This window comes from Bison bison, unplaced genomic scaffold, assembly GCF_000754665.1.
Source record: "Bison bison bison isolate TAMUID 2011002044 unplaced genomic scaffold, Bison_UMD1.0 scf7180017864362, whole genome shotgun sequence".
Lineage (NCBI taxonomy): Eukaryota > Metazoa > Chordata > Mammalia > Artiodactyla > Bovidae > Bison > Bison bison.
This window is the reverse complement of record NW_011494934.1, coordinates 1,449,564-1,459,878: the sequence shown is the minus strand read 5'-3', so window position 1 is coordinate 1,459,878 and position 10,315 is coordinate 1,449,564. Positions and strand designations below refer to the sequence as shown.

Genomic DNA, 10,315 nt, shown 5'->3' with positions numbered 1-10,315 from the left:
CTCCAAAATCACTGCAGATGGTGACTGCAGCCATGAAATTAAAAGGTGCTTACTCCTTGGAAGGAAAGTTATGACCAACCTAGATAGCATATTCAAAAGCAGAGACATTACTTTGCCAACAAAGGTTCTTCTAGTCAAGGCTATGGTTTTTCCTGTGGTCATGTATGGATGTGAGAGTTGGACTGTGAAGAAGGCTGAGTGCCAAAGAATTGATGCTTTTGAACTGTGGTGTTGGAGAAGACTCTTGAGAGTCCCTTGGACTGCAAGGAGATCCAACCAGTCCATTCTGAAGGAGATCAGCCCTGGGATTTCTTTGGAAGGAATGATGCTAAAGCTGAAACTCCAGTACTTTGGCCACCTCACGCGAAGAGTTGACTCATTGGAAAAGACTCTGATGCTGGGAGGGATGGGGGGCAGGAGGAGAAGGGACAACAGAGGATGAGATGGCTGGATGGCATCACTGACTCGATGGACGTGAGTCTCAGTGAACTCCGGGAGTTGGTGATGGACAGGGAGGCCTGGCGTGCTGCAATTCATGGGGTCGCAAAGAGTCGGACATGACTGAGCGACTGATCTGATCGCAATTTTAAGTCTCAATATGGGCTGTGTTCATAAGCATGGATATGAGGGTCAAAAGAGACAGAATGTGCTTGAAGCAATGTGTGCCCAGAGTGAGCTCTCAGTAAATGCTGTTATCATAATTTGCATACTAGCTTTCACTCATACCGCCTGCAGCCTCATAACTTTGACTCATAAAGCCACCTCTAACCTTCCTCTTCAACACCTTTCAACTCAAGTCCACCATAACTGAACACAACATTCTATGTCTTTTAGTTCAAATTCTCAAGGGGAAAAAAAAAAGAATGGATTGGACCCAAGCAATTGTAGGCTGAAGTGGAGGTTGGTGGAGCAGAGTTGAATTACAGTTACAGACCTCCTAAGCCTCTTCCTTTTTTTCTTTCAACACAGGCTATAATTATAGTCTGAGAAGTCAGTTTTCACTAGTTTTTGCTGTGGTTAGGAAGAAACCCTCAAATCTTGTTGTTTATAAGAATGATGGTTTATCTCTGGCTAACATCACATCATAAACTGGCTGGAGACTGACTGTGGTTCTGTCCCACACATATTTCTAGGAGCCAAGCAGAAGGAACATCCCCATCCGTGATGAACACTTCTTGTGAAAAAAAGAACGATTGACAACAAGTAACAGTTTTCCTTAGATAATATATATCTACCATTCATGTTCACATTAGCTGAAGAAGAGCACAGGGGCAAGCCAGGGCTGAGAAAGCTAATCCTCCTACAGGAAAAGCCGTGAATAGCTGAGGAAAATAATACAACCTAGCAATATGGAGGATCAAGTCTTTTAAAATATTATCTGTGAAAACAGTAATACTTAAGTACAAAACTTACTAAGTAACATACATTTTGGGGAACTGACACTTTAAAATGTTACACTGAGTTCTCTCAAGCCACTGGACAATCTGAAGAAGTTTCTAGTCAGCATGATGAGATAGAATTTCATGTTTTTCACACATAAACCAGTTAATATCAAAGTGTTTGAGAGACAACAAAGCTATAAACATATGTGTGATGCTGAATTTTAATAGACTGTACATACCTTTCCATACTTGATGCATACATACCTCAAGAGAGCCATTTTTAATTTTTTTAATAAATGAAGAAATCTCATGAACTATTTCCTGCAGCATTAACTTTAAGCACTTGAAGCTTATTAGGATTTTTGGCTTCATTAAAATGTGAATTTAGGAGATTATTATGGTTAAATTAGTTTTAAATACTATGGGGAGCATCAATACTTAGGTGTCATAAAAATTTAGTAATCATATGTCATATACTTCCAGAACAGTCCAAGGATACTGTAGATGATACTGTATAATGAAACTATTCTTTTCCAAATTGACCATAATACAGTAAGCCAAAAACGCACAATTCAGGTATCCACAATTAGCAGCAAAAGGCATGATTGCGTATTTCATGCTATATGAATAAACATGCTGACTCTAAATTTAAACTTTCAAGAGTTCAATCACTGTCTTCTCTACAGAAATCAAAGTTTTTCATTATTCTCCCTACTCTGTCTCTGACTTGTACAGTCAGCTGCTCCTTGGGTCAAGGGGCCATTATGGCTCTAGCTTCCAAGAAACCTACAGCAAATCCAGGGTAGGAGTCACGCAAAGCAGTGATTGAAGTCTTACAGAGACAAATCAGCATTTTTATCCTACTTCAGTCAAGTATTTATTTGATAATGAAAGTAAAAGAAACTATCTCTCTGAGAAGTCATATTGCTTTATTTTCCACATATCTTTAAGTTAAAGCCAATGATGTAAGATATGAAAAGATTATTTTATGCTAAAATTTTATTACAAGCATTAACTTTTTTGAGTATTATGGATCTTCCTTAAAGGCAAGGCAATTTTATCTATCAGGCACTATAACTACAGTGCTTAAGCCTAAGTTCGTGTGAGTGTGTTTGTGCTCAGTCGCATCCGACTCTTTGTGACCCCATGCACTGTAGCTCACCAGGCTCCTTTGTCCATTGCATTCTCCAGGCAAGAATGCTGGAGTGGGCTGCCAGATCCTCCTCCAGGGCATCTTTCCAACCCAGGGGTTGATCCTGCATCTCCTGAGTCTCTTACATTGCAAGCGGATTATTTTACCCCTGAGCCATTGGGGAAGCCCCAGGCCTAAGTTTACTTAACAAAAAACTTTTTTTTAAACTTTCTTACCCCAAACTTTCTTTTCTCAGTGCCTTCAAACACACACACACACACACACACAACCAGTTTTGAAAACAAAAAGTCCAATTATCTAAAGCAAAAGTGTAATAATTATAATCAGGGATTTTTTCTTAAGGTCAGAATCATCTAATACATACTGTAGCCTTAAAAATGTCATTAGTATTCTTTTTAATGGCTGAGTAATACTCCATTGTGTATATGTACCACAGCTTTCTTATCCATTCATCTGCTGATGGACATCTAGGTTGCTTCCATGTCCTGGCTATTATAAACAGTGCTGCGATGAACATTGGGGTACACGTGTCTCTTTCCCTTCTGGTTTCCTCAGTGTGTATGCCCAGCAGTGGGATTGCTGGAAAATAAGGCAGTTCTATTTCCAGTTTTTTAAGGAGTCTCCACACTGTTCTCCAAGGTGGCTGTACTACTTTGCATTCCCACCAACAGTGTAAGAGGGTTCCCTTTTCTCCACACCCTCTCCAGCATTTATTGCTTGTAGACTTTTGGATCGTAGCCATTCTGACTGGTGTGAAATGGTACCTCATAGTGGTTTTGATTTGCATTTCTCTGATAATGACTGATGTTGAGCAGTCTTTTGAAATGTCTATTTAGTTCTTTGGCCCATTTAAAAAGAATACATTTGAATCAGTTCTAATGAGGTGGATGAAACTGGAGTCTATTATACAGAGTGAAGTAAGCTAGAAAGAAAAACACCAATACAGTATATTAATGCATATATATGGAATTTAGAAAGATGGTAACAATAACCCTGTGTACGAGACAGCAAAAGAGACACTGATGTATAGAACAGTCTTTTGGACTCTGTGGGAGAGGGAGAGGGTGGGATGATTTGGGAGAATGGCATTGAAATATGTATAATATCATATATGAAATGAGTCGCCAGTCCAGGTTTGATGCAGGATACTGGATGCTTGGGGCTGGTGCACTGGGATGACCCAGAGGGATGGTATGGGGAGGGAGGAGGGAGGAGGGTTCAGGATGGGGAACACATGTGAACCTGTGGCGGATTCATTTTGATATATGGCAAAACCAATACAATATTGTAAAGTTAAAAAATAAAATAAAAGTAAAAAAAAAAGAAGATAAATGAGTTCTGAGGATGTACTATACAACATGACTATAGCTTTTAAAAACATATAGTTATATTAAATATGACCTTTTCCCATTATCATTTAACAATCTGTATTTAACTTTATTAATTTTTTCCTTATATCATCTGATTCATATACATTACTTTCCCCCTGAATTCCCCCCTAATTTGCCTTATATCTAATCTCCTTTCTATGATGGAAGAGAAAAACAAGGTAACTTTTTTTTTCTTAAAATCCTATCTTTTCTAACCATCAAATGTTATCTCTGGTTTCTCTAGCACAGTATATTAAATTAGTTTTTCATGCTTTGAATATCAAAGACATTAATTTCTTTTCATGAAATGACATCTTAACAAAATCATTTTCTTTCAAACTTGCAACATATTATTTCCTTCCTGGGAATGACTGCCCATCATCTTTAAAGCAACCATATTATTCAAATATCATTTACTTTGGTAAATTCAATGTCTTTAAATTAAACTCTGTTTTTTGTTTTATACACCAGAAAGTGATTCCTGTGCTTTCACTAAACAAGGATAGATGGGCATTTCAATATACAGTAGTGGATTTCTAAAGTCTATGTTTTATACAAAAAAAGTTAAATTTCCTTTGAAAACTGAGACTAGGAGTAGTTAACTTTTCCTAAGAAAAATTAATATTTTATTACTAACAGACTTTGAAGATCACTGTGTATCAGGCTCTTGTATGGTTTCCCTTAGCACACAAGCTCAAAATGTTAGTTTTCCTATAAAAGTTATAAATATTTTTATTACAAATTTATGAATGTTGAAAATATAATTGTATGAACATTGAGCATCATGTTGAAGAGCCTTCTAATACATACAAAGTACCACAGAAAGTTGAGCTGCAAAGAAGTTTCCTGACTTGTATTTCCAGAGAAATGACACCCCATAAGTAAAATGTCCATCTCCTGAACCTGGTGATGTGAATGTTTGCCCTTCCATGTCTTTTCTCCCAGAACAATAAGAATAATGCTATTCTCCATCTACAAAGAAAATGTAGCACATAATTTACATAGTTTTTCCTAACTGGTGATAGGCCTTTTCATTTGCCCGTTCCTGAGCTGTCTAATGTGGTAGCCATTATACAACTGTGGCTACTGAACACTTGCAATCAGGCTAGTCTAAGTCAAAATATGCTGTTAGGGTTAAATATACACTGATTTCAAAGAATCAGCATGAAAAACAGATTCAAAGGATACTGATTACATGTTAAAATGTTAATGTTGGATATATTAGGTTAGATAATTATTAAAATTAATTTCACTTGGGTTCTCTTTAAACTTTTTTTAATGTGACTACTAGAAAATTTTAAATTATGTTTGTGGCTTACACTGTATTTCTATTGAACAGTACTGGTCTGGTCTCTCTCCCCTGGATCCTAAATGGTACATAATTATAGGTATAAAGAGTGTGACTTAAGTTAGGGGTATCACATATTACAATGACAGAAAATAAAATGAACAGGCCAACAAAAGGACTAGATATGTGATGTCAAAATCTATAACAGGCTGTTGACTAGACATACTATGGTGATTGTTTCCCAATATATACAAATATCAAATCACAACATTATATACCTGAAACTAATATAATGTTATATGCCAACTACAACTTAATTTAAAAATCTATAACTAAAAGAATTAATCATTTATACTTCTAAGGAATCTGAGAAGTACCAATCGGTCTAACTGTAAGAAAAGCAGCAAGAAGTCTAGTCCTGCCGACTCAGATCCTATTGGTCTGATCATTTGGGAGAATCCTGGTACCTGCAGTGCCTGAACGCTCACATGCTTATATTAGTACATGTAAAGGATGATGATGACATAACTATCACTTACTGAACACATGATTTACGTCAGTCTCGTAAATAAATATTTCTCATGTAATCTTTATCCTAATCTTAAAGGTGTATTAGGGGGTAAACTAACTGCTGAAACAAACATCCTCCAAGTGTCAGCGACTTACCAAAATAAATGTTATTTCTTGCTTACCTCTCATGAGGTGGCAAAGGAGTGGCAGCAGGCTCTGTTTCAAGCTTCTTCTGTCTTAAAGTTCTTGTTTCTCTTTGGTCTCTAGGGTCCTTTCCAATAAGCGGATGAAGAAAATGTAAGAAGAGCACATTTGGGGGATTTTTATAGGTCAAGCAGGAAGTGGCACATTTTATTTCCAACCAGCATTCCACTGCAAGAATTCAGACCTGGACATACCAGTCTGCAAGAGAGGCCAAAAGTGTTCATTGTGCCCAAGAATAAAAGTAAAACATTAGCAGTCTCTGCAGCAGGTACGTATTATTATCTCTGTTTTACAGATGAGGTAACTCAGTCTCAGAAACATTCAAATAAATTCCCTAAAGTCACAGAACTAGGAAAAATTCAGCCACAGGTCGGTAGGACCACAAAGCCCATGCTCTTTCTAGGTAACACTGCAGAACTCATCGGGAACTGTCACCATCTCAGTATACTTACTTCAGTGGGAGCATTAAGCAAATGGTCAGGAGCTGACAGAGGACTGAACTGTCTATCCTCTCTTACCATTACAAGAGGGCAAGGTTGAGAAAATCCGTTTAGACAGTCAAGACTTCACTTTGCATCATTAAAGAATACATCTATATGACAAGAATCCTCAACAAACAAAAAACATAGAACCAGTAAAGTGGATTATTTATTGACAAAATACCATAGTCAAATACATAAATACCTGTGATATCCCATAATGATTATAGTCTGACAGGATGAGTATGAGAAGACCAAAGAATATTTGTATTTTGAAGGCTAGAAAAATCTATTTATCCAGAATCCAAAACCACTCAGAACACCTGAATAATCAGATTTATTTTGCAGTGCTATTGAATAATGATTCTTGCTTGGATTTGTGAGCCTAAGCCACCCCAAGATTTTGAAGTTTCTTCTGAATTATCAAAGAGAGATTTTATTATATTGCATGCATGCTAAGTTGCTTCAGTTGTGTCCAACTCTTTGATACTCTATGAACTGTAGCCTGTGAGGCTCCTGTCCATGGGATTCTCCAGGCAAGAATACTGGAGTAGATTGCCGTGCCCTCCTCCAGGGGATTTTCCCAACCCAGGGATAGAACCCACGTCTCCTGTGTCTCCTGCATTATAGGCGGATTCTTTACTGCTGAGCCACCAGGGAAGCCCTTTATTATATTAATCTTATCATTATTATAAAATAATTCATTTGAGGTTGATAATTCATGATTTACTACTTGTAGTAAATCATCCACATTGTTCAAATATTCAGAAACGTTCCATTCCTTCCTATTTCTGAACGAACAAAAACTGACTGCATTTAGGGAAAAGACAGAACATGAAGTGATTAAGAGGAAAGGGGATTATTTTTTTCATAGGCAGATGACTAGTGAGCTGGCTATGAAGTGCAGATAAAATTGCAAGGTATATACAGATAGCAGTACAATCATTTGGCTATATATGAGATAGAAATCAAAACATATCAAAAGATTACAGACAAAAAGTGTTAGGATAGTGGAAAAAAGGAGCCAATGATGTTAGTCATTGGCTCTTTTGTTTCTCTATTTCTGTATTCATCACACCTTAGGATCACTTCCGTATCATGTTAGTATTCCCGATTCCACTAAATCTTACGGACATGTTTCTGAGAAAATATAATTTGTTTTCTTTTTCAGTTCATTTGTCATTCTCAGAAGGTAACTTATCTAACCTTCACCCTCCTTGGGACAATCTTTCACTGTTCTCACAACATACAATATATTCTAAGATTAATGTGATTTTACCATATTTCTACAAGTCTGGAGCAAAAAAAAAAAAGATTACATGTCTTAACTCTGTACTTATATGGACATGACTTGAGTTAAACCTTTTTCTCATTCTGGGTGAATGGCATTTTCAGATGAGCAATTTTCCCCTGTGCTTTGCTTAGTACCATGTAAGTTTTATTGCATCAGAGTTTTATTCTATTTCCTACTACCTTATTCAGAGGTTATCCTCAAAGCCAAAGCTGTCTCAGCTTGAAAAGTGATGCAGGACTGTACAAGGCCATTGGAAGGTGTGTGTTTAATACTATGTGTCAAGCAGCGTGCAGCACACTTTTGGATATCCCCATAGTCATCCTATGAATCCAGTCATCTGATCTGTCAACTGGAACCTTATCCTCTCTTTGAGAAAGGCTCCCACGAGAAATTTCAAAGCTGTACAAGTCTTCTCTGAATTCTCCTCTATTATTCACTATTATCAGTCAAAAGTCTTAGTTTTAGGATAATATAAAACTCAGCCAATCTACTTATGCATTAAAAAAAGGCAAGGGAGACCTTATGATAAGGACACAGGATATTTTATAGAGCTCCAGGGTGTGAATGAAGCCAGGTCTAAGAAAAATTATATAAACATAAATTGGAACTTCATTTGTAGTCTTAATCTCATCTCTGTTCCTCTCGCTTTTATTTCCTCTCTCTTTTCTTTCCTTTTCTCTATCCACTGACACATTGACATTGTCTGCTTCTCTACTAGAAACTGCATATGAAAAATGGCAAATCTCTCTCTCGAGTACATATATTTCATGGTTCACCATCTGAGTGGCTGAATTTTTTAAATTGTATGTACATATAGATTTCTATGAATTAAAAAAAAAAAAACTCTAATCGGCCCAGTGTGAAACAAGTTCCTATTCTGGGTCTAATCAAAGTCAAGAGGTGTGCTATTCAAGATCGTTGCTAGAGGCTCAGCATTGACTCTAGAGAACTAGGTCACTGTGAGCTGAACTTGCCTATTCTGGGTCTAATCAAGTTGTATAAAGTACAAACTCAAGAGATGTGTTATTCAAGATGGTTGCTAGAGGCTCAGCATTGACTCTAAAGGAGAACTACGTCATTGTGAGCTGAACTAATATACATACTCTATCATCCTCATTCATTTCCCCAGTTCTGAATGAAAATCTTTATTAGCTTTGGTTCATCCTTCTCTTTCATTTACTATATAATTATTTTGCCATGAACTATTTCATTTGTCTTTCAAAATTACTCCTTTATCTATCCCAAATCCATTCCTACTGACTTTATCATTTTCCAAAATGACAGTTCAAAAAAAGGATATTTATTGTAAAATTTGGGCTTCCCTGATAGCTCAGTTGGTAAAGAATCCGCCTGCAATGCAGGAGACCCCGGTTCAATTCTTGGGTAGGGAAGATCTCCTGGAGAAGGGGATAGGTTACCCACTCCAGTATTCTTGGGCTTTCCTGGTGGCTCAGCTGGTAAAGAATGTGCCTGCAATGTGGGAGGCCTGGGTTCGATCCCTAGGTTGGGAAGATCCCCTGGAGGAGGGAAAGGCTACTCAGTCCAGTATTCTGGCCTGGAAAATTCCATGGACTACTATACATGGGATCACAAATAGCAGCTAAGTCCTGTCCGACTCTTTGTGACCCCACAGACTGTAGCCTGTTTGGCTCCTCTGTCCATGGAATTCTCCAGGCAAGAACACTGAAGTGGGTTGCCATTCCCTTCTCCAGGGGATTTCAGAACTGGCCTTCTTATAAGAAGAGAAATACCACGGATCCTTGTGTACATAAGAAAGGTTACGTGAGGTCACAGTGAGAAGATTGTCTGCAAACCAAGGAGATACCAAGCCTTCATCTTGGATTTCTTAGCCTCCAGAGAAAACAAATTTCTAAGCCACCCACTCCATGGTATTTTATTATGGCAGCTATGAATGATCCAAGGTTTACCTCTGTGAACTTATTCATTTTTCTTTCATTTTTTTCTGGTAAGAGCTCACTAAACATTAAGACTATTAGCTTTTTATACGAATATTTTTTCCCAATTTATTTGCCCCTCACCTTTTTGTTTTGTTTCATATACTGACATTCTTTTAGTGTAATCAAATTTTTCAGACCTTTCCTTATGGTTGCTGCATTTGAAATCATGCCTAGAAAGTCCTTCTCATTCCTATATTTATATTTACCCACTCTCTCTTCTCTTTTTATTTTTTGTCTCATCTGAATTTTATTTTTAGTGCATGTTAAGATACAGATGGTGACTGCAGTCAGGAAATTAAAAGACGCTTACTCCTTGGAAGAAAAGTTATGACCAACCTAGACAGCATATTGAAAAGCAGAGACATTACTTTGCCAACAAAGGTCCGTCTAGTCAAGGCTATGGTTTTTCCTGTGGTCATGTATGGATGTGAGAGTTGGACTGTGAAGAAGGCTGAGTGCCAAAGAATTGATGCTTTTGAACTGTGGTTGTTGGAGAAGACTCTTGAGAGTCCCTTGGACTGCAAGGACATCCAACCAGTCCATTCTGAAGGAGATCAGCCCTGGGATTTCTTTGGAGGGAATGATGCTAAAGCTGAAACTCCAGTACTTTGGCCACCTCATTCGAAGAGTTGACTCATTGGAAAAAACCCTGATGCTGGGAGGGATTGGGGGCAGGA

At 37.6% G+C, this 10,315-nt stretch overlaps 1 long non-coding RNA gene across 1 annotated transcript in view; it reads right to left on the bottom strand.

The window, feature by feature from the left end:
- The window catches only part of LOC104999689, a 24,174-nt gene that overhangs the window by 12,165 nt on the left and 1,694 nt on the right, over window positions 1-10,315 (bottom strand). Inside the window, exon 2 of the long non-coding RNA XR_826642.1 lies at window positions 5,886-6,105. This is a non-coding gene — a long non-coding RNA (uncharacterized LOC104999689). The remainder of the gene's footprint in view (window positions 1-5,885; window positions 6,106-10,315) is intronic.